Source organism: Protopterus annectens, chromosome 8.part0, assembly GCF_019279795.1.
Source record: "Protopterus annectens isolate FY-2018-M chromosome 8.part0, PAN1.0, whole genome shotgun sequence".
NCBI lineage: Eukaryota > Metazoa > Chordata > Ceratodontiformes > Protopteridae > Protopterus > Protopterus annectens.
The window spans coordinates 1,343,300,328-1,343,326,223 of NC_056741.1; the positions used below are offsets into that span (position 1 = coordinate 1,343,300,328).

The 25,896-nt window shown below is 40.7% G+C and overlaps 1 protein-coding gene across 2 annotated transcripts in view; it reads left to right on the forward strand.

Moving 5' to 3' along the window:
• The window catches only part of UBE4A (ubiquitination factor E4A), a 1,266,879-nt gene that overhangs the window by 322,950 nt on the left and 918,033 nt on the right, over positions 1-25,896 (forward strand). The gene's annotated exons all lie outside the window — the stretch shown is intronic.

Consider the following 25,896-nt stretch of genomic DNA (forward strand, 5'->3'; position numbering starts at 1 on the left):
ACCTTTGTCTCATTGATCAAGTTATACATTTCACCACCAGAAGCTTTATGGGCACACAGACTATGAAAGATTATAAGGAAATGTATTCATTGCTGGATAAACAAGCATAGCCCACCTTAGTTACATTGGTGGAGAAAGTTCAATAATGATGTATTCAGAGGTATGACAGAGACCAGGGAGACATGTAATCCTTGTAGAAATGGGTTACTAGAAAGCCTTACTCAAACACTACCAGACATAATGTGAAAAGTAAAAGGTAATAGTAGTTGTGACTAGGACATAGTATTAGGTTGAGGTATGATGACAAAAAACTGTGCAGAGTGTATACATCTATATCAATTTGTGATTCACCAGAACCCAAGTCTTCCTTCTGTTCTGATTGATGCATTGTCTGCTTTAGAATTTTGTCCTGATGGAATGAAGTGGCCACAAGTGCTGCAACTTATCTTTCAAAAGCTTAAACCATACAATTTGTAAACAGAAAAGTACAAGAATGATATACAGCTGAAATCGTAAGACAGGTTGCCAGAGCTGCAGGATTACACAACTTGAATTTTTTTACATCCAGCTGATCTTGCATGCACAGTAATGTTTGACATGCATATTCAGAAGATGTGTGTCACAGTGAGCAAGGAAGTGGTCAGAATACGTTATCTTAATCATATATGGAATGTGATGCAGTCCTAGTAATGTGTTCATTGAATGAACAAAACAGGATACGCAATGAAGTTGGAAAAATAATGAAGATTTTAATGAAGTGCATCTCCACTAGGTAAGTGTGTACCCTCAAAGATATTCCAAAAGGAATAACAGGCCATTCAAGTCTTGTGGCCAAAGAACTTTGCAGAAAAGAACTTTGAAAAGTTTTAACAACATGTACTTCAAATCTCTTTTGACCATAATTTGTTAAAAGTTGTAGAGTGTTCATGGCATGGACATCAAGTATGCATTTTGCAAGGTATGAAACAGTCTGTTAATGTTTGCCTGTTGCAAGATGTGTGGAATGATTGCTAAAATTCAAAAGATGGCAGATGCATCGCTATACTGGTACCAGAAAGTGTAAGATGACATTGTACAACTCAGAAGGCAGAATCTCACTGCTGTATTCATTTGAATCCATTGAAATAATAATGTCATTGGAATGGTTGCATGCAGTGTAGATGACTTTGTATGTGCTTGCTGACATACCACTTGTTATTCCCTACCTGAAAGCTCCCTTGCAGGTTGGTTGTAAAGACTATGACCACTTTTGCTTTATGGAATTGGACATTATGGAACAATGTTGTTACATCATGAGTGTTACATGAAAAGTAATTTATCGTGAAACCATCAAGGACAGTACAGCAGGACATTGTCATCTCAGTTGACCTGGAGTTGTCAAAAATATTACAAATTCTCTAGGTTGCAAGGTACAGTAGATCAGTTGTCATCTTTGGTGCTTCCATTTTCGCATCCTGCTTATAACTTGCAGTGTACAGACTATTCATGAAGCAAGTAAAACTATTCATAAAATTCATTCTTCAAAGGAAGCTGTAAAATTTTTACCGATGGGAAAGGATAAATCCCTCAAATTAATTGTTTTGATTGATGTTTTCCATAGAAATCTACTTGATGTGGTACTCAAGGGGGCATTTGATTGTTTTGATGGACACATTTAAGATTTTCTCACTACAGTGAAGAAAAGGGTAAATTACCCGATCCTCACTCTACAGTTCGATATTGTAAATTTCGATGTTATGCACTTTCGGTGTTCTCATCTCAGTGATTTGCGTTTCAGTGTGTGTTAATTCAGTAAAGTGAAGTAGATCTTTATATATAAATATATGGTTTACTATCAAAATAGTGAATGTTGGTTGAGTATGTTCTGTTCAAACACGTGTCCATCAGTTACCAATATATTTTAAAGTTAGGTTGAATGGTGGCTGCAGTGAACATGCTTTAACAATCATTATTTGTGAATTCGGTAACGTAGTTGAGATGAAATGGTATTAAACCAATAGTTTTACGGCATTGTCATCATTAGACATATGGGTAGGAATAATCTCCGTGTAAGTAAGTAAATGCATGCACAATCATTTATATGTGTTGACATATAACTAGTTGTGAGTTTTAGACAGGGAAATGTATAGTACATCTGTATTGTTGTCTATCTGCAGATGTGGTAAATCACAGTTGTGGTCTTACAGATTTAAAACTTTACACTGATGTGCCTCTACCATGAAATATCGCTGCAGGACATAGTTAATTGTTCACAGTACATCTCTACATGCCTTATTGATATGAATGACTGTTTTGTGGCCTTTACTTACAGTAGGTTGCTGTTCGCTGGAGTACCTATCTACTTATGCAAAGCATCAGATATTAACTTTTACAATGCAGGTTCTTACTGTTAGATGTAAGTGTGCATTCTAACAGTAATCAATAATGCAGTTCACAGGCTTACCTAAGCATGAACGTTTGCATGTACAGTGGCTATTTATATGTAAAAAGTGCATAGCAATACAGTACAGTTTGTGGATTAGAGGAAATGTGATTGAATGTTGCACTGTGAGGTTTGCTGGGTTCAACACTGTTTCACACAATGGTAAAGCAATGCTGTGAAATGTATATGTTTGTTTGTCGATGTTAAAAGTTTATGAACTGTATTTCATAGAGCAGTATGGATGCAGAGAATGATATGTACGTACCCGGTACAGTTGGTCAGGTGTATGGCACCATAACTTCACAAAACAGCAAGGAATTATTATGTGTAGAGGAATATCAGTATTACCTGGAAAAAACTCACAAATCACAAATGTATTGGTGTTGTGTACGTAAGGCGAAAGATCGATGAAAAAGATGGTGTATCACCAAAGTAACAATTGATGGTAACCAGTTAGAAAAAAGTAACGACCATTACCATGCTCCTGTTGTTTTGAAAGTTGAAGAATGTAAGGTGCATGACAGTATTAAAAGACGGGCAGAGACTTCTGTGGAAGACCCATGTAAGATTGTCTTTGAAGTGTTAATTAGTATGTCCACCTGTGTAATTAATACTTTACCTAACACTGCAGCCCTGAACCAGTCAGTCAATTGGGTGAGACAAAAGAAACGTAAAAGTATGTTCATCGATCTGCAGTCAGTGAAGGAACTTAAAGCTGAGCACTTGCCAGTTAAGAATGGAGAATTCATTGTCGAGCATACAATTGTTTTGGATGCCAGAGTTGGTGCTGTAATTATAACAACTGTATTAAGTTTGCAGATGTTATGTAAATCCGAGTACATTTTGGTTGATGGTACGTTTCCGGTTTACTATTAAAATTTCGAACGGCACTCCGTCGACTGTGTTATAGTCGGCAACGGAAGTTCGAAAACGTCGATTGTCGAATCAAAAAATCAATCTAGGAACAGTTTTAACATGGGTCAAGGTAGGTGTTCAGTATTATTCTGAACTACAAACATCTCCCCTACCTCGACCCATGTTAAAACCCATTCCTAGATTGTTTTTTTGACTTCGCAATTATCATTTTCAAACTTCCGTGTTCGACAATAGTACAGTCGACGGAGTGCCGTTCGAAATTTTAATAGTAAACCATGTTTCCTATCAGTACTGCTGAATGTAAGCAGGTATACAGCATACATTGCTGTTTAGAAAGAAATGAATGTAAAAGGACTGTGCCAGCTGTATTTGGTGTAATGCCCAGTAAATCAAAAGATTGTTATGACCAGTTTTGGCAATGTGTTCTGCAGTTATCCGATCGCTGTAGTCTATCCTTTGAACCACGTATGGTTCTTAGAGATTTTGAGAAGGAGCTGTCAACTCCATTAGACAACATTTAATTTAGACTATGGCTAAAGGATGGTTTCATTTATGCCAGATTATACAACGTCAAATTCAAAAGTTACATCTTTTCAGCAGAGTTGGGAAGTAATATGCAGTTTGCGATGTTGTTTAAACAGATAACTGCACTTGCATTCCTACACCCAGATAACATCCTCAGTACAATGTTTGATATCAAGCAGGACATGCCAGAAAAAGGTTTGCCAATGTGTACACTTTTCAAAGGTAACTGTATTATGGGCAAGCCTAGGCAATACAGCATGAGGGCATCAACTACAGAAAGACTTCCTCCCTTATTTGATGTTGGCTTTTGGAATCAGTGGGATACATGTGACTTAGGTTATCCTAGAAGTCAACATGCTGTTGAGGGATGGCATAGACGTTTCAGGAGTTTGCTCAGTAAGCAGAGATTATTTTTGCTGAATGTTCTGCATGCAGTACAACTTGAGCAAAACCATGTTGTGGATTTACTTAGCAGACTGACTAGTTGCTTGCCATCCTCTCCAAATGAAGGCAGTTAGTTGATAAAGAATCTATGTTTGAATGCCTATTAGCCCATAGGGAAAATTTGACTGCAAGGAGATTAGTTGAATTAGTTGCTCAACATTGCTCATTTTAAATCGTAACCGCTATGCGTTTCAAATGCAAATGTAAAATACATTCACGCGTACGGTGTATGTGAATAAGAACTGTGCTACTTCATTGCAGATACTGTAGAAGCTTGGAATAATTTCTTTGTGCATAATCGGTTATTATTGTCGCTGAATGTATAGAACTCATTTAGGGATGTGTGCAGATGCGTGATCATGGTTTGACACACTGAGTTTTGAATGTATAATGTCACAGGTGACTTTGTTTTGCAGTGCGGGATCTACTATGGATATGGTGCAAGTATTTTGCCATAATTCGTTCATATATTGCGCATGAGACATGGCACAGTATTGAATATGGTATTCAGCACATGCAAACACATGGAATTCAAGCAATATTGTGATATCTGGAATTTGTGTAAATCGTGAATGTCAATTATGAAGTTGCAAACTTTTCAACATTTTCATTGCATGTAAATAACGTTGGCAGCAACATCTGATGGTAACATGAATAAACGAAAACCTTGTTCCCGTTTTGATATAAAACCCATACATATATATATATATATATATATATATATATATATATACACACACACACATTTTTATATATATATATATATATATATATATATATATATATACACACATATATATATATATATATATATATATATATATATATATATATGTATATAGCAGAATAGAGAAAGAGAGCTGTATGTATATCCATCCATCCACAACCCCTTTTTCCCATTTTTGCACATGGGGTGGGGTGTCACTTCAGCAGTGTCAATTACCTAGATCCAAGGTTTACACCACTGGGTGGCAAGCCCTCCCTCAGTAGTTATTGCACATCACAAACTTGCACGTTCACTCACACCTGTGGCCAATTTAGAGTGTCCAGTCCATCTTCTGCATGTCTTTAGAATGTGGGAGGAAACCCACACGAACACAGGGTGGACATGCAGACTCCACACAGAAGGCACCCCACCCAAAAACTGAATGAGGGAACCTCTTGTTTTGAGGCAACAGTGCTATGCACTGCTCCACTGTCCATTGCTTTTATATATTTTTATTTAGCTGTACCCTCACAGGAGAAACTTTAGCCATGTCAAATAGTCTCAGTGGTGTGTTTATTCTAACTGCCGTCTGTTCTGAACTTGAAATGGTGACACCCTTCAGGCAAAACATGTCAGAAGTACTCTTTATCTAAGGCAGCCAACCCCATTGCAAAAATAAGATTTGGAAATCAGTGCAATAAAAACTTCATTCAAAGACAGAGAACTCACAAAATCATGGGAGCAGCTAAAAACTGATTAGCAGACTATCTTACTAAGAATGGGCTTCCACCTTAGGCTTCTAAGAGGGCCTTACAAACTAACAGAGAAATGATGACTGTTTTATCTCTGTGCAAAAAGTTATCTCTTTCTCTCTTTCTGTGTGTGTGTGTGTGTGTGTGTGTGTGTGTGTGTGTGTGTGTGTGTGTGTATATATATATATATATATATATATGTATATGTATATATATATATATATATATATATGTATATGTATATGTATATATATATATATATATATATATATATATGTATATGTATATATACGGTGGATATAAAAAGTGTACACACTCCTGTTAAAATGCCAGGTTTTTGGGATATAAAAGAAATGAGACCACAATAAATCAATTCAAAACTTTTCTCACCTTTAATGTGACCTATAACCTGCGCAATTCAGTTGAAAAACAAATCTGTTAGAGGAAAAACTATATAAAAAAAAAATACAATAAGCTGGTTGCATAAGTGTGCACAACCTTAAACTAATACTTTGTTGAAGCACCTTTTGATTTAATTACACCATTCAGTCTTCTTGGGTACACACCTGCCATCAATTAGAGAGACTGATCAACCCCAAATAAAGTTCAGCTGTCTGCTACAGCAAAAGCCATGGTTCGCAGAGAGCTTACAAAGCATCAAAGGGATCTCATTGTTGAAAGGTATCAGTCAGGAGATGAGTACAAAAAAATTTCCACAGCATTGGATATACCATGGAACTCGGTGAAGACTGTCATCAAAAAGTGGAGAAAATATGGGGCAACAGTGACGTTGCAAAGAACTGGACATCCCTCCAAAATTGATGAAAAGACAAGATGAAAACTGCTCAAGGGGGCTGCCATGAGACCTACAGCAATACTGAAGGAACTGCAGGAATTTCTGGTAAGTACTGGATGTGTACTATATGTGACAGCAATCTCCCATATTCTCCCTGTCTGGACTATGGGGTAGGGTTGCAAGACGAAGCCTTTTTCTTACACAGAAAAACATTCAGGCCCAGCTGAAATTTGCAAAACAATACATCAGGTCTCCCAGAAGCACGTGGGAAATTCTGTTATGGTCTGATGAGACCAAGGTTGAACTTTTTGGCCACAATTCCATAGGTACGATGTTATGTTGTCCTATCTTGCCTTCATTCTAACTGGATGGGTTTGGAGCCAATCCTTGGCTCCGACTCGGCCAAATACACTAGTTCAAAGTCTTTCACTTGGCTTGTGGCTGAATAGGTATCCCATCATGCAGTGGTGTAATCCCCAGATCTCGTTTGTCGCTTTATGAGTTTGGATATTCTCTCCTTGGGCATGGCTAAGTTTCTTTAACATTTTATATATTTTCTTGTATTTAGCTAGAATATACATAATTAGTCTAGTTTGAGTAATTTAGGTAGCTTTTTCTTCTGTAGTTGCGTGTGCTGTTTAATCTGCTGCTGTGTTGTTGCTTGCTGGCCGTAGTTTAGTCGCAAGGTCATTTCCCCCTTTTCCTGTCAATTTTTGCCTTTAGAATAGCATTTAGAGTGTGCATTCCCTTGTCTGTCTATATTAGCGAGAGCTATGTGCCCGTTTAACGAGGGTTTGTCCTGTGTCTCTCTTGTTGCCGCTCTTCTAGGTCCGTTTAAGTTAGAGGGCCTAATGTCCATTTAACGTAGAGGGCTGAGCTGTTCCTTTTGTTCCCTTTTTTCTTAATAGATGTGTAGTGTTATTATAGAGTATAACTAAAATTTAAATAATGTATGTGTTAGTCTCTTATAGAGGTGTGTTTTAGTGCTTAATTTCTTGTTGATATAGTAGTAGTATTTCTTTCTTAAAATGTCAAGGGAAAGTAGACAGAAGGAACCTAAGCCGTCAGGCTTTAAAAAGTGCCAGAAATGTTCTGAAAAGATGTCCATCACTGATATTTGTGATTATTGTTTGGGGGCCATTCATCTCCAAGAGACATGCACGTTCTGTCATTCTTTCAGCTCCCATGTCTTACAGGAAAGAAAGAACAAGCTAATTCTTAAAGGACTCCTGAAACCTGCTTTTGATGAAGCTTTACAGAGCTCATCTTCTTCAAACAAGTCCCCTAAAGGTGACAAGCCTAGGAAAAGACCATCTTCTTCTTTGGCTCCACAGCCCTCGGAACTGAGAGAGATTATTGACTTGGACAAATTAAGTTCTTCGTCCCCACGGCCTTTGGAACCAAAAGAGACTACTTTTCGGAGCAGGTCTTCTGAACTAGTACTGGTCTCACCTACCATGAGATCTCCCATATTGGAGATATCTCGCTCACCAACCCTCTCCTCCAGGGCCTCTAAGAGCTTAGTGAATGATGACGTGGGAAGGGTGGTGTGAAGTGTTTTGAAGTCGCCGGCACTGGCTAAATTGTTTTCGGCTCCTACCCAACCGGTTTCTGAGCCGTCCTAGACTGTTCACAACTATTCCTCCTTCGAGCCAAGCTGGATCTTCGAAGCCAGAATGCCAGATATCATTTGCTGTAAACTCTTCGGTTCCGAGACCCCTCCAGGAGATTTCAGAACTGATCCCTGCTCCAGCACTGTCGGTGCCATCTGGAGTGTCTAGGTGCTGAAGCTTTGTGGTTGGCTGTTGGGGGGGGGGGGCGCTCGGACCACAGTTTCTTCTGTTCCAGGTTTACCTCTCAGTGATTCAGCTAGGCTAAGCTCGGCTCCTACATCAGCCTTGGAGCTGATCTTTGTGGAGCTGGGGATTCCCTCTGTTTCCTCAAAACCAGAGTTGTCCTCAGAGCCAGGGGGATCTGCCTTTGAGCTTATGAGTGTGCTGTCTCCACCTGCAGCTCTACACAATTGTACCGGTATTCTCCCCCCCCCCCCCAAGGCACCGGCTTCTGTCTCGGTACCACCCCATCCACAGGACAGCAGAGATCCAGAGCCTCAGGGAACCCCATTGGGTGAACCCCACTCTTCCAAGACCTCCCCAGAATACCCTTCTGAGGAGGCTCCTCGAAAGAGAACATGCAGGAGGAAGCATACTGACTCCCCTGATGAGTCCATCACCTCTGACACTGACCTTGAGGAGTCAGAAGGGTCCCCATGGTCATCCTCTGATGATATTTCATTTGCAGATATCTTAGAAATCCTGAAACAGAGTGGCGGCTGTAAAACCGTCAACCCTTCTGATGAGGAGTCTGTGTACCTGAAGGCCTTTGGATCTCAACCTTCAGCCTCCTGGGTGTCTCCGCCATTTGACAAGCTCTTGGACTTGGTTAGTCGAAAGGCATGGGAGTCACCAGACACTATGGAACCAGTCCGTCTGAGGCCAAATAAGTTCTTATCAGCCCCATCTGAAAAGGATTTTCTCATGAAAGGCGTTCTTGTGGATGCTGTGGTGGTGGCAGCAGCCACCAAGAAGGAACTTTCTGAAATATCCTCATCTGTTCATCCACCAAAATGTTATGGTTGATTAGGAGGAGATATGAGGGATTGGAGGTGAAAATTAAAGTGGTTGGGTTTTTCTCTGATGATTTTGAGGCAGTTTCAAACCATTTGGGATACACAATGAAGCTGAAACAAAGGCATTAGATGTAAGTTATGTATTCACACATGGATTGGTTCAGCAATATCCGTATTTATGGGGACATGATAAAATTAAGTATTGATTAGAAAGGATTCTGGTGTGGCAGCTAAGGATATGTGGAAAGAGATTAAAGAAAAAGATAGTACAAGAGCTGAGAAATTGGATGCTCTGTTATATGGCTATGTATAGCAATATGCAAACAGTTAAAATGTTTTAGTCCCTTTAGTTTTATACACAGGGCAGGCATATTTTTATTTGCTAGAGGAGAAGTTGTGGATAGTAATTAATAAAGAGCTGAAGGATTTTTTTTTCTGGGAGGGGAAGACAACAAGAGTCATGAGGGATAAGCTGATTCTTGCATTTGAACAAGGAAGTTTGGGATTACCCGATTTGAAGGAGTATTTCAGAGCTCAGGGCTAGACAGCTAAGACCCCTGTACATAGCACAAGCAGAAATTTATAATCTAAAGTGGAAAGGGATGATAAAATGAGGATAGCTCAAGAAACAAGGAGAGACTGGGATTTTGGATGTAGATTCTTAAGCAGAATAGCAATAACCATGCAGAATATTATAGTCATAAAGTAGCAGAAAGTATTCTAGGAACTTAGCTAGCATGGGAATGGAGAAGGGAGATTCTGCCAATAGGGATGACTGCAATTAGGGATGCAGAAAATAGGCAAGGAGGGGGCTGGATTTTATTGGAGAAAACTGTTAAAAGAACCAAAGTACTGAGAGCAAATAATTAGAGAGGGAAAGGTAATAGAATGGGATGAGGCCAAGAATTTATTTGGACTGCAGGATAGAGACTGCCTTCCCTATCAAAGATTGTTATCAGTGTATAGGCAAAGAGAACGAAAGAGGGTGATCCTAAACGAAAGACCAGAACTGGTAGAGTTTTTAGTAGACTCTGGAACAGAAGCTGCTCTTAAAAAAGGAATAATTACTAGAGCATACAAAATATTGCATGATAAGTATGAGTCAATCAGAGGAGGTTAGAAAGGATTGGGAAGAGAGACTGGATTAACAGTTCACAAGGAAACAATGCAGAGATATATCTATGTCTACAAAATCTGCAGCAGCCTAGAAGATTTAGGACCTTTGCTTGGAAGTGTTTACAAAGGTATTTTTTTACCACAAGTAGACTCCAAAGAATTTTTCCTCAGGTAGACAGCAGTGTTGGAGGTGTGATGGGGAGGAAAGAAGTAACTGAGAGCATATTTTCTGAGAGTATAATGAGTTGGCAGACTTTAACTTGCAGACTGCTCTGTCAGAGATACTCTGTGACCACATTGATGTAACCTAGGAAATTATTTTTTTGAGCTGTGATACTGAATCAGAATTGCCTGGACATAGCATGGCCTTCGTGAGTCAAGTTATGGTGGCAGCCAAAAAAAGCAATTACTAGAAAATGGAAATCAAAGTCGAAACCAACTGTACTAGAAGTGGTGAATTTAATAACAAAGACAAAACAGCTTGAGTTGCGACCTTTAGAAAAGGCTAGGAGCAAATTACATAGAAAAAATGGGAATTGTGGAAACAATACATGCAGAGGAGGAACAAGGTTTAAAAGAAGGCAGGAGTTGAATGAGCTATGTAATGTTTGACTGACAATGACTGGCTAGATTGTAAGTGATGTATAATATTTGCAACTACAATTATGTCAATATGGTTTGTGATGTATAATATTTACAACCAAACTTATGTCACTGTTTGTTTTCGCTTATATAAATGCATGATTGCTTTTGTCATACATGATAATTTAATAAAGATGTTATTTAAAAAAAAAACTCCGATTAACAGCATGGAGGCTAGGGTAGATGGCTTTGACTTCTTTCACCTCAAGTGTTGCATAAATACTAAGTGGACAGAGTACCAGCCACTCTGAAGTTCTGTTTGGCAAAATGGAAACCTATTTTCTTTATGGCAACTGTTATGGTTATTTAGTCCAAGGGAACCTCAGTACAGCATGTTTTGCGCTACCTGTTAGCCTTGTTTGACAAAAGGTTGGCCTGTGCTTTTGTTGAATTACACCTTTCAGCTTTCTTTAACTTCCATGATCACAGGTAATTTCTGAAGGCTGTTTTGAATCTGAGTGCCCAAAGGAGACCCCCTCTTCCTTTAGACATCAGTTTCATGATTAAAAAACTGTGCTTCCATTTGAACCAGCCAATGTGACTGCTGTAAAATTCCTGTCATGGAAAATGATTTTTCTAGTTGCAGTAACATCAGCTCAGCTCAGAAACCCAAAGGTGCAAGCCCTAATGAGTACAGAGTTCTTTAGAGGTAGGATCTCATTAAGGGCTAATCCATTACTCATGTATGAGATACTTTCATTGTTAGGCTTCGGCTAGACCATTCATTTTCCACTGCTTTCCCCCAAGTCCTAAAACAAGGTAAAAGGGCTTTTGTATCCGTTAGAATTATGCAAAAAATAAAGATACTGTAATGAGAGTACCAACAATTTCAGCAAACAGAGTGGTTGTTTCCTTAAAACCATGAAAATAGAACAGAATGGTATCCAAGCATACACCAACTAAGTAGTTAGCTAATTGATGTTATGTAGTCCTATCTCGCCGTAATTCTTGCTGGATGGGTTCGGAGCCGATTCTCGGCTCCAACTCGGCCAATACTAAAGTTTGAGAGCTTTTACTGGCTCAAGGCTAACCCCTATCCCATGGTGCCTCACGGCAATTTCCCAGATCTCGTTTGACATGAAAGCTTCAAGCTTGTCTCCTTACTGGCTCGTTAGCTAAATAGAAGATTTTTTGATAAATATTGTATTTTTCATCCTTTTTCTTCACTTTATACCTTTAATAGTTGTTAGTGTGATTGCTATTGAGTGCTTGATCCCCTATTCCACCTTTTTAGGATTATATGGCCTGTTTTAGTTAGAGGGCCATAGTTGCCCATTTAAATTAGAGGGCCTTTCCTCCCTGTGTGCTAGTCTTTTCAAACAAAAAAAAAAAAAAAACTTTCTTTGCTTCATAACTTTTCTGTTGGTTATAGTCAGTGGTGGTGGTGTTATTTTTGCAAAATTGTCAGCCTTGTTTTCTTGTCAGCATGTCTTAAAGAGAAAGACAGAGAACATGAGGAACACTGTCCGTCGGGGTTCAAGAAGTGTGACAAGTGCTCACAAAAGATGTCATTGACTGACAGTAACACTAGCAGTGTGTACTATCTGGGAGAAGCTCACTTACAAGAACCCTGTACCTTTTGCCATGCCTTCAATACTAGGGTTCTTAATGAGAGAAAACGTAAATTATTAGACAGGGATCTTATGACCAGTTCCTTCCAGGAACAGCTGGAACTTGGTCAGACAGCTCCCAAAATTGTGAAGAGAAAATGTTCAGTTCTAGCTTCTGAGCAGTCTAAAAAGTCTAAAGCGATGGAGCCAAGGAGTTTTGGCTCCAATTCCACTTCTTCTGTGTGAGTTCCTGTTGATGCCGAGGCAGCCTTTAGTACCGAGACAGTCACCAGTTATTGACCCTGTTTCACCAACGTTGAGGTCTCCTATATTAGAAAGGATGAGATCTCCTTCTGTCTCCATCCATTCCTCCAGGACACTTTCAGATGAGGACATTGAGTGGGTGATGAAGAGGTTGCTTTGTGACCCGGCTCTGACCAAAAAGTTAGCCCTTCCAGACCCAAAGGCTTCGGAGCTGCCCCATTTACAGACTACTGCTCCTCCGACCGCTTTGCTCTTGGAGCCAAACACTTTGGGTTCTTCTGTGTTGGATCCTTCGGTTCCGAGAATTCTTCCTGCTTCCTCAGAACGATAACTCTATCCTCAGCAGCTCAGTCTTGAGCCGAGGGATCTGGGAGCCGACGCTCTCGAGTCGACTCCAAGAGGGATAGTCACCCTAGTTTTTCTTCGGAACCGACCCTCCCTCTCAGTGCTTTGGCTCCACTGAGCTTGGTTCCCACGTCTGTTTCAGAACCTGTCCCTCCTGCTCGGAGCCGACCTTCCGTCTCTTCGGAATGGAGGTCTTCTTCAGAGCAGAGTGGAAAGGCCTTCTAAACAATAGAGAAAGCTTTGTCCAGTGCCAAAGCCCTGCCTTTGGACCCGATGTCCCACCAGCAGCTGGCAGCAACCTCTTCTCCTCCACCACCCCCTCAGCGTAGGGAACCAGAGACTCAAGCAGCCCCCATTGGAGGTGTCCCCTCTTCTGAGACCTCCCCAGATTATCCCACTGGAGAGCTTCCACGGAAGAAACTTTGTAAGAGGAGGCACATTGACTCACCTGAGTCTATCACGTCACACTGATTTGGATGAGTCAGAAGGGTCCCCTAAATTCCCCTCTGATGATGTCTCCTTATCTGACATCCTTGAAATCCTTAGACAGAGGGGTGATTGGAAGACCTCTAACCCTACTGAGGATGAATCAGTGTATCTTGAGGTCTTTGGTTCCCGACCTTCCACCTCCTGGGTGACACCGCCTTATGACCAGATCTTGGGGGTCATATCCTGGAAAGCCTGGACCTCATTGGACACAGTGGAGCCTGTCCCGAGGAGGCCAAACAAATTTATGACTGCTCCGGAAGATGAGTCCTTTCTTTCTAAGGGAGTTCCTGTTGATGCTATGGTGGTAGCAGTGGCCATGAAAAAGGGAGTTGTCCGAGACATCATCTAATATCCATTCTCCAAATAAGGAATCCAGGACAATGGATAGGTATGGAAAGCGTACCTTCTCTTCAGTGGCATTTACCTTAAGATCGCTGAATTACCTGTCCTATTTTACCAGACTTCAAAGGGATCTCCTGAAGGAGTTGGGAGACACCCTTCAGGGTTCAGTAGCTTCGGGATTCATGGATAAGGTATCTGTGCAGCTCTCCACCCTTACATCGATAGCTAACTTCTCCATGACGCTGATTTCGTATGCAGCGGAAGGAGCAAGCAGGGCAGCCGCAGCAGGAATTTCTCTTAAAAGACATTCCTGGATGCATCTATGTAACTTCCTTTAAGTCTTCCTTTACCAACGCCCCTTTTGATGTTTAAACTCTTTTTGGGCCGCAGGTAAGAGACTTTGATCAGGTGCGAGCAGGAAGGGAAAACCTTATCTGCCATCGGCGTCCATTTCTCCCTTCCTTCTAGACCCTTTCCCAAGGGTCAAACAGGAGAGAAAATGTGGTTCCGTAAATCCCAAAAAGGTTTCCCTCAGGCACAAGGTCAACCCTCCCCCTAGAGGCAGAGGGGGAGGATGTAACAGAAGATGCCATCCTCGCGACAGAGGAGGTCCGCAACATCAGGGAGATAGAGAAACTTCCTCTGATCGTCCCTTCCATCTCCCCTGAGGGGTTGCTCGACTGTCCGTCTCTGGAGGCAGTCGGTGGTCATCTTTCACTGTACCCAAGCGCCTGGCTAAACATCTCTGAAGATCGTTTGGTACAAACTATAATATCCAGAGATTACCTGATTCCCTTTGTTTCCGATCCCCCAGTAAACCGGTCTCTACCATATGTGCCACCCATTCAACTAGACCGTGCAACATCAGAGGTCAACTCATTGCTGCAAAAAAGAGTCATCCAAGATGTCCCCATAGAGTAAATAGGATCCGGAACTTACTGTCGATTCTTTTTAATTCCAAAAAAGACAGGGGACTGGAGATCAATTCTAGATCTGAGCAAACTCAACAAGTCTGTAAAGAAATCGAAGTTCTGAATGATCACTCTGCAGTCGATATTTCCCTTTATTGGAAAAGACAGTTGGATGTGCTCAGTAGATCTTCAAGATGCGTACTACCACATCAAAATGGACAGACGCTCCAGAAGACACCTACGCTTTCAGCTGGGAGACAGTCATTTTCAATTTTGAACACTGTCCTTTGGCCTCACTACAGCCCCCAGAGTGTTCACCAAATGCATGGCAGTGGTAATGGCTCACCTGAGATGTCAAGGATTCCAGGTGTTTCCATACCTAGATGACTGGCTCCTCACTGCTACCACCAAGCACCAACTATTCAGAACCAGGGATGAGACTCTATCCTTGTGCACCAGATTAGGCATCATAATAAACCTAAAAAAATCAGCGTTATCTCCATCGCAACAGACAAACTCAGTCAAGCAATTCTGATGCCTCATGAGTGGTCCCTGAATTCGGAAGTTGCGAGAGAGATTGTTCGCAAATGGGGCCAGCCTTGCTGCGACCTATTCGCCATGTACATGAACTCCAAATGCAGCAGCTACTTTGCCCTAATTCCTCATCCGGGGATGTCACCCAGGGATGCTCTGGTCCACTGTTGGCCTCCAGGACTCCTTTATGCTTTTCCACCTTTTCCTCTCATTCCAAAAGTGATTCAGAAAGCAAAACTGTTGAAGAGTACCCTGATCCTCATTGCTCCTTACTGGCTCGGCAAGTCTGGTTCCCCTTCCTGTGGCCCTAACGCTTGGAGGAACCATGGATCCTTGAACCATCTTCAAACCTCCTGATTCATCAATCAGGGCAGTTCCATCCTACTATCCAGCCCCTGAAATTGGCAGCATGGCTGCTCCAGTTCCACGAATAGCCTGGTGTGTTTCCCTTTTGCCTTCAGTCATACACATTCTCATTGCTTCACACAAACCTTCCACAAGGAAATTATATTCCAGCAAATGGAAAAGGTTCTCCATTTGGGCAGCAAAGCAAGGCATAGATCCCTATTCAGCTCCTATAGAATCTAACCTGTCCTTCCTGGCATCCATTTATCATAAAGGAGCTGCAGCTGCTACTGTTAGAGTTTGGTTAGCTGCCATCTCAAATTACCATTTTGGCTACATGGGAAATCCAGTCATGTCCCACTCTTTGTGCAAAACTTTTTGAAAGGACTCCTTCTCAGACCTCCAATCAGACAGCCACCAGAGTCCTGGGACCTAAACCTAGTTCTTACATCTTTAATTTCTTCCCCCTTTGAACCCTCTTTTTCATCGAATCCGAAATTATTGTCTTGGAAAACATTGTTCTTAGTGGCTATAACTTCTGCTAAGAGAGTTTCAGAATTGCAAGCTCTCACCATTCAACCTCCTTACATTGTTTTCCACAAGGATAGAGTCTCACTTGGAACTAATCCTTCCTTTCTTCCTAAGGTATATTCTGAGCATAATCTCAACACAACTATCGAACTACCAGTTTTCTTCCCAAATCATATTAATAAATTAGAATACAGACTACACCAGTTGGACGTCCACAGAATTTTCAGGTTTTACCTGCACAGGACTAAAGAATTTAGAAAATCAGACAAATTAATTGTTTCCTTTTCAGAGAAAAATAAAGGCTTGCCTGTTTCTAAGTTTACCCTGTCTAAATGGCTTTCAGAATGCATTTCATTTGCTTACAAGGCTGCTGGCAAACAGTTACCAACCAAAGTAAAAAGCCATTCAACCAGAGCCGTATCAACTTCATAGGCCTTTAGATCTAGGCTCCCAATTGATACCATTTGTGCAGCAGCTACTTGGGCAAGACCTCATACCTTTGTCACTCATTACAAATTGGATTTGGCCTCCCGGGACAGGTCATTCATTGGGTCCTCTGTGCTGAAGAGTGTCTTCACTTGAGCCACTTGGGATAAAGGTGCTAGGGACACTGTCCCATCCAGCAAGAATTACGGAGAGATAGGACTACATAATATAAAGAAGTTATGTACTTACCTTAACATTCCATGTTTGTAGTCCGTCTCGCCTACATTCTTGCGTCCCACCCTCCTTCCCCCTTCCTGTTTCCTGGAGGAACTGGTGGATTATACCTTATGCTGTCTGACCTGGTTGTAGTTGTCTGTCCATCTGGCATGGATAGTAATACACAGTGTTCTGTCTGTATGTGCATGTTTATTGATAGTTTACTGACTATTATGTACCTATTACTTTCTTGCAAACAAGATCTGGGGAATTGCCATGATGCACCGTGGGATGGGTGTTAGTCTCGAGCCAGTAAAAGCTCTTGAACTTTATTATCGGCCAAGTCGGAGCCGAGAATCTGTTCCGAACCCATCCAGCAAGAATGTAGGCGCGATGGACTACAAACATGGAATGTTATGGTAAGTACATAACTTCTTTTTTTGTATTATTTTGTTTTTATGATTTGACTACTATGCAAGAGCAGAATTTGCTTGTGCAGTCTTGCAGAGCATGCTGGCCATCCCACTCTGTGCCTTGGTCAAGGTCGTAAACACTTCCATTTCATGATGAGTCTTACTGTAGTAGTGATGACAGACATAGTACATTGTGAGAACACCTTATCATAACAGTAAGTGCTTGAATTAAAAGGACAGATACTCATGTTTGGGCTTACCCTTGGTTAAAACAAGGTGTACTGCAAGGATCCATTCTTGCTCCCCTTTTTTTTCATAGTCATTAACGAGCTTTTTTGCGACTTCCCTCATTTTCCACTTATCCTCTATGCTGATGACATGGTCATTTACCATTCACGTCACTCTCACACCACCATCCAGTGCCAACGCAAGTAAAAGTTACATGAGCTCCACCAATAGCTCATAAACTACTTTTCACCCCAACCATAAACAGTACTCTGCTTTTTAAAACTACACAGAAAATTCACCAGGTAATTAACTCTTTAACTATCTTTGACCTACACAACCATTCCATAGAGACAGCCTCCACCTTCAGATACGCAGGACTCTGGCATGCTTGGTCACTAAACTTCCATTTCCATATAGACAAAGTGAAAGTTAAAATAAGTTCCCTCCTGTTCTGTGCCAAAAGGATCTCCCCTTTTCTATTTCAACACGCCAGCATAGTCATTGTCAAAGGAGTTTGAATATGGTCTTCTAGTTTTTGCTTCTGCCTCCAGGGGAAACATTGCCATACTCCACTTTATTTCTAACAGCATATGGCAATTCATTGCAAACTCACATTTCTGTAAGCATAACTGTATCACCATAGAAAAAGCCAAATGGCTACCCATAAAACAAAAATCGAACCTATTTTTAGGACCCTGTCTCCACAAACTACTCCAGCCCCACACATTTAATCCTCTTGCAGCTGGACGTCACAAAAAAACTCCTCATGTAACCTGAGACACTTCTCAGAAGCCTCATCAACTTGCTTTACCCCTAGAACCAAACCCCACAGCACTGCACATGCTTTCTCCTCTCAGGCACCTACTCTTTTGCATGCTCTCTCCTCGACATTAAGGAAATCAGCACTTATTGCAAATTCAGAATGCAACTCAAAATGCGCTACTTTATCTAAACCAAGTGCTACTGCTTCAACATAGAATGTGTTACCTAACCTATCTCCTTTCTGAGTCTACTCTTCTCATCTCAAGATTCATTGAAGATTGCCCCACTTCAGAAACTAATGTATAAATTGTACATTACACTCTGCTTGATTGTACATTGCACTGTGCTTGTTCACTGGAATGTAAGTATACACAGTTTTTTCTATGTAATTACTCTGAACTATTCTGTTATTGCTTACATTTATATATGTTTTTGTTTGTGAAATATTTTTTTTCACTTGTGCTGAGTTTGAAATTAGTTCGTATTGATCAGTGCAGTACCCCAGTTATTTGTTCTCATAGTTCATAGATATTAGATATGCAGTCCAGGAGACCAATAAGGAGCTTACCCCTAATTCCCATTTACCTCTAAGAACTTTTTTGGTTAATTGAATTGGCTCATTGTCATACAGTGGGCAAATGAATGCAGAAAGCTTCAAACCCTGTACACTTGGAACAGGAAGCAGCTCCCTAACAAGCTACAGTTTTAGTCTTCTGTGCTAACTGCCAGACCCCTATTGCTGTGATGAGTTGCTGACATTAATATACTCTCCTGCTTCCTCCAGTCTTCATCTTGGTAATGAAGCCATTTACACAAGATGTTAAGTGCTTTTTTTGGCTCTGTTGATCTTGAGGGTGTGTTTCAAACAAAATTAGCAACAGTGATTCTGTGTTCCGATTTTATTTTAATCACACTTCCAAGACTAGAGAATGGGACCAGGAGCCCTGCCAAAGTTTTAATTTCTAGATTTAACTTTAAAATCTGAATGCCCTGAGTTCTGTGTCAAGTATTCACAGAACAAAAGGTTTTAGAGGTGTTATTTCCATTGGTTGGACATTTTTTTTTCCTTTTGACACTTAGGGGTAGATTCATTTGCAAGACAGACAGTTGTCGCAATGGATATGCAAACTATTGAGTAAGTACGTGGAGAACCATCTTACAGGTTCACATAGGCGGTTGCTGTTTAAAAATCAGAAGTTACCATGCATAAGGGCACTTGTGCTTCTGATATGTTGTATCTTTTTGAGTATAGGTATGGTTAAATCTTTTGAGTCTCATACCAAAGTGGCAGTAATGGATGTCACATTTTTCAATTTCCCTTAAAATCTACAGTTCCTGTACAGATGATGGCTAGAAGTATAAAGTGGGAGATGACCTGCAGTTTCAGATGCTTTGTTTTTCTTCTGGCATGTCATCTTCATAGTTTTTCATTATGAGCTGCCCCAGCATGGCTAACATCATGAAAGAGTGAGGAGCTTGGATGGATGTAAGGCTTCTCAAGGAAGACAGAAAGGAAGTTGAACACAGGAATTATTGAGGTGTTGTGATGGTTGGGGAGACCAGTAAAAAAAGAACCACTCTGGAGAAATTCATAATAGACCAACTGTGGTTTTTAAATGAATTATTAAGGAAAGGAAGTCAGAGTAGTAGTACAGAAAGTAAGACTCAGTAGATGGGTTCCTGGTGGCAAAAGGTAGGATGGTTTTGCAGTTAACATCAGCAGCCCTTGTTTGGCTTGGAACTTAATAATGGGCTGACATAGTGTGTCAGCAAGGCTAAATGCTGTTTGGCACGTCTGTGAATCCCTAAAATGAGAGCAATGGAGTTGGGGGAGCTGGGTTTAACACACTAGTGTGATGTGTGCAAGCCTGTTGATTAGTTAGGAATTAGAGGTTATTTAATTTCCTGTTCTTACAGAGCCTTGAGATTATAGAAAAGTCTGCTACCTCTGTTTTGGAAGAGGTTTGTGTACTGATGAGCAGATCTTTTGGAGAATGTGGCCACCTATTACTGTTGGCACCCTCTTTTCCATTCTGTTCTGCACATTTGAGAATACTTGTGTTGAGGATATTACATAATAGGCTTTTATGTGCCTAAGAGACTGTAAAATGTTTGCAGGTCTGCTAGATGACTGCTGAAGATGTCCTTAGATTCATCAGGGAATCTGAATCTTAGTTTTACTGTATGCTGAAAGTTGGATCCTTTTTGCATAGAGACAAGAGATGCTTATAGTTCATTCTGAGGGCAAGGTTTGGTGCTGATGACGAGTAAAAACTATTTCTGCCTCCCCTCCTGTATATGGCTGGGTACTGTTAATTTGAGGTTTCCTGTCTGTGGTGTATATTTGTATCACAAGGACCTGAAGAGCTGTGAATCCTCATGCATTTGAGCAGCAGCATCAGTTATTACAAAACTATTTTCTCTTTGAAATTGACCAGAGGATAAATAAGAGTTATAAGCCTCTGTAACTACGTTATAGTATAGACTTAGATTTTATGTGAACAACTATGTGGAGCATTGAGATACAGTAACAACACATATCTGAATTATGTGATGTAAAAAATGGGATGTATTCATGAGTGCAAGTTGCAATACCTTGCTGTGAAGCTTTGCGTGTTTATGGACTTGTACTTTGCCATTGTTCTGGATATAATGATAAAGCTTAAGTAGCGTTACCTTTTCACTTCCTTGTTCCGGGTTTCCATTCCCTTTTCTTTTTGTTTTGGTAATAAAAGTGTAAAATATTGAGAGGGGAACCTGCATCTTGTAGTGGAAGCATTATACTCCCTTGATAGAACTGTACATCCTAGTCTGTAAAGTTAATGCTATGACTGCTTCTGGTTCTTTCAGTAGTCAGTTCTGAGGCCTGCTCAGACATTATGATTTCTATACTCTAAGCATTTATTTATTTTACATTTGTTGACTGGGATTGTCTGACTAAGCTGAAGAGCCCTTTTTCAGCAAAGGCCCAGGGAGAAAAGCTCCAACATATTAAACATTTTTCATTATAAATTAGCATTAAACAGCAATGTTACAGGATTATTACAAGGCATTAAGTAGCAATACAATGTTATACAGTGTCAGTAATCAGGAGTATAGCAAAACTATTTCAAGAGGTATAAAAAGAAATATGTCATTAAGATGAATATAGTTTTTGGGGGTGAGTGATTACAAAAACCCAGTTTTAACATAATGTAGTTGCATGAAGGCAAGACATTTACAAAAGAATGTTTCTCTGAGGCGATTTGCTTAATAGATTTTAGAAGACAGTAGAAAGAGTAGTCAAGGAAGATTAGAGAGAGCTAGTGAGATGAGTGAGTTAATGACAGAAAGTAGATTAAGGTATAAGAAGTAGGGGATGTTGAGGGAGAATGCAGTGGCAGGACCAGTGACTTTTAAAGTGCTCTTTGGTGGCTGTCTTAAATTGTTTAAGATGTGTAAGGGTCCTGATTTCAAGTGGGATCCTATTCCAGGCAATAGTGGGGTGATAGCTGTACATGTTGCATCCAAATTTAGACTTGGGTTTGTAGATTTGTAGTAGGTCTTGGTTAGAGCTTCAGAGAGGTCTGGAGGGAGAATAATGGGAGATGAGCGGGGATGGTGCTGGGCAGTAGGAAGGCTGGTATAGGACAGAATGAATGATTTGGAGCTGAGAGAGAAAAAGCTGGTGGGGTAATTCAAGACAGTTTAGGTGTTTTAGAGAGAGACAGTGATGGGATTTGTAGATTTGTTGGGCAGCAAATATAGCAGCCTTGTTGTAGGTAGATTCGACTTTGGTCAGGAGTGCTAAGTTAAGATTTGTGAGAATTAGAGAATTGTACATTAGACTGGGTAGACGGTAGGTAAGAGAGAGAGTAATCTTGGCTTCAGAGGTAAGGAATTTCTTGTTACAGTAAAGGAGCCCTAGTTTTGAATGAGTCCTTTTGATACAGTTATTAACATGCAAGTCAAATTTTAAGCTGATCGGCGATGGTTACGCATAAGAGCTTAGTGCTGGATTCTACCTGAATGCGAGTGTTATTAAGGGACTGTATGGAGAAGGAGGGTATAATATTATTGAATTTTTTAGGCAGGAGGAGTAACAGCTTTGTTTTTTTAGGGTTAAGGGTGGGCTGGTTGTTGGAGAGCCATGTTTCAACTAAGTTAAAAGATGCCCGAGTAGCTGAGAAGAGCTTAGAGGGAGAGTTGGCTGTGGTGATGACTGTAGAGTCATCTGCGTATTGCACTAAAGATGACTGAGGACAGGAGGTATAGAGCTGATTAGTAAAGATGTTAAAAAGTAAAGGCCCTAGGATAGACCCTAAAGGTACACCCATTTTTACAGGGAGAGGAGGGGAGAGTGCAGAGTGCCATCTCACTGATTGAGATCTGTCAGTGAGGTAGCTGGAGAACCATGCAACAGTATCAGAGGAGAAGTTGAGGTTATGCAGTTTGTGCAGCAGAAGAGAGTGTGAGACAGTGTCAAAAGCTTTTGAGAGGTCCAAGAATAGGCAAGAAATAAGTTTATGGTCATCTATGGCTATAGAAACAGTGTTGAGGAAGGATAAAAGAGCTGTAGTGGTGCTATGTTTGGGTCTGAAGCCGTGTTGAGTGGGTGTAAGTAGATTTTCGTGTATTAGATACTGCATAACTTGTTTATGAATACATTTTTCTAGTACTTTAGAGAGAGAGGAGAGGATAGTGATAGGTCTAAAGTTGGAGATATCAGAGGAGTTACCTCCTTTGAGTATAGGTAGAGTGTAGCATTGTTTCCAGATGGAAGGGACTTTAGATTCAGAGATAGAGCAATTCATTTGGATAGATACAGGGAGCGCAAGAGAGTCAGCTGCTAGTACAAGAAAAGTGGAAGGAGTAGTGTCAGCTGATGCTGAGCATGGTTTTAATTTAGAGAGTAGAGTTTTGATGTAGCTAGTAGGTACAGGTTTGAGGGAGAAGGTATTTGAGGAGATAGTATTAGGAGTAGGTTCAGAAAAGTTGGAGATGTTAATAGTAGAGGAGTTTGGGTTAGGGTTCAGTAGCTTAGATATTGAATCGATAAAATAGGTATTGAAGATAGTGGCAGTTTCTTCAGATGCCTTGTCTGGCCATGGATTGGGGGAGCTAAGATTACTGGGATGTAATATTTAGTTAATAGAGTTCCAGGATTTTTTAGGATTAGATTTTAGGGCTGTGGGAGGTTTGTTATAAAGTCCTTTTTATCTTTGTGTTTATTAGTCAGATTTCTGAGTACTTTATATTTTTGCAAGTCTACAGGGAGCTTACTGTGTGACCACATTTGTCTCTAGTTGTCATAAGGGTACGAGTGGCTTTTGAAAGCCACGGAGATATGGTGGACTAATTCAGACTTTGCGAGGGGGAGCAAGTGAGTCTAAGATGCTAAAGAAGGTGGAGTTGAAAGCTAGGACTGCTTCTGCTAGTGGGAGTTGGGTAAGGAATTTCCAGTTTACTTTAGAGAGGAGGGCATTAAAGGTTTCTGGATGGAAGTTAGAGGGTTTGCGACAAGTGATAAATCTAGGAGGTTTTGAGAAGTGGGGAGTGAACCTAAGCACTTTTTTAGGGGAGTGATCACTCAGGGTGTTTGGTAGGGTTTCAGGGTTATGATATTTGGAAGGATTAGATGCAAATACCCAGTCAATAAGAGTACTAGATGTGTGAGAGTTGTTTGTATGAGTAGGTTGGGAGATTAGCTGAGTAAAGCCATATAAATTAATATGAGTATTAGAGTTTGGATTACTGAGAGTTAAGTTAATGTTGACATCCCCAAGGAGGATAGTTTCATTGTGGATGTGTTGAGAAAGGTATGAAATAATATTTTCAAGCAGAGGAATGTTGTCTCCTGGAGGAATATAGATGGCTGCTACTGTGATAGTGATGTGGTCATTGACTTTAAGGTTAGCTGTAAGTAGTTCAGCAGGAGAAAAGAATGGGATGGGTTTCATAATACTTGTAATGGTGAGGTGGTTGGAGTAGAGGATGGCAACGCCACCCCCTTTTTTCTTTTGGCGATCTATGCAGAGTATTTTATAACTGGGGGGAGAATGTCTTTATCAGAAGTTTGGGCTTTTAGCCAAGTCTCTGTTAGGGTGATAACATCAGGGGTGTGGAAGGCTATCCGGGCATGGATTTCACTAGCTTTGTTTAGAATACTACGGGTATTCATAGAGTAAAAGGAAATATGCTTGTTTGGAAAGGATGAGTTTATTAAGTTAGGAGAGGTAGAGTTATGCATGGTGGGGTGATGGATGGGCCCAGGACTTGGATGTATGTCTCTTGATAGAAGAGGGCTACATGAAGTTGGTAAAGTTTGTAATTAAATGGGTTGTAAGTCAAGTACTTAGTCTTGGTTTTAGATGCTAGAGAGTGAGGGGGAGGAAGTTTGATTTTAGCCAGAGGGATGTTCATGGAAAAGATAGAGGAGGAGATTGTAATAGAGTACTGCAGAGATGAGAAGCAGTTAGTATGGGGATTAGTGGGATCTGTATGGACAGGTGGTAATGGAGTAGTGCAAGATGTAAGAATGAGAAGGAGAAGTAATGGAGGCAAGCCGTGGCCTAAGGTGGGGAAATAGGATTGGGATGGAGTGAGGAGTGGGTAAAGGACTAGGAAAAGTAAGTTGCTGGGCCTGTTAGAGAGATGAAGTAAAATTTAAGTGAAACAACCTGTGGGGGTAGTAGGGGATATGTAGGAAGAAGGGGGGGGGGATTTGCAGCAGACTAAACTATGAAGTGATAAGTAAAGGAGGGCAAGGTGTTTAGAATGTTTTAGCAGATGGGAAGGGGTGGAGTTAGGGGTGGAATAGATTAGCTGGTTAGGTCTAAAGGAAGTGATATGGGGGTGGGAGGGGAGCGAAGTGAGCCTGAGCGTAGCAAGGGCGAATGTAACGGGATGGGCCAGGATGGACCAGGAAACAGCAGTCGCCACAAGAAACAATCAGCAGGCCAGGAGGGAAACAGTAAGGAGCACACAGTGAGAGTCAGCAGGTAAGTAGAAGAGGTGAGGAGGTGTAGACAGAGAAGGAAGAGTTGTTATAGCGAGGTATACACAGGTATTTGCAGCAAGATAAAAATGGTTAAAAGGAAACCACAAACAGAAAAACAAAAATAGTATAGCTAACTAAGAGAGAGTTGACACTAGGGTAGCGGCTAACTTATAGTTGAATGCTGCTTTTTAGTCATTTTTTTTTCTCTATCTCTTGTTGTACCTGAAGTCTGCATTGTTTACTATGAATACTCTTATTTAGTCTTATTTTGTATATTGATTACTAAGTTTTTCATTTATCTGTCTTGGAGCTTATCTCCCCGGGCCTCTACTGAAAAAGGATATGTATCCAGTTAGACTAGCCCAGTCAACAAATGTAAAATAAAATAAATAATAAAATAAATAGATGGCAAAGAGAGACAGAGGCAAGGTTTCTAAGCAGGTGAGTATGGGGGGAGGTCTCAGTGGTATGCTGGTATACTGTACAGTAGACAGACTAATTTGTGGTATGAGTTTAGAACATACTTTTAGTGTAAACTGGCTATACAATAGAGCACAGGTGTAATTCCAGGTGTTGGAGCAGTATCAGTAAAGGTAGACGCAGTCTTGAGGGAAGACATTTTGCTTTTAAAAGCTAGGGAAAATATGAGGGGA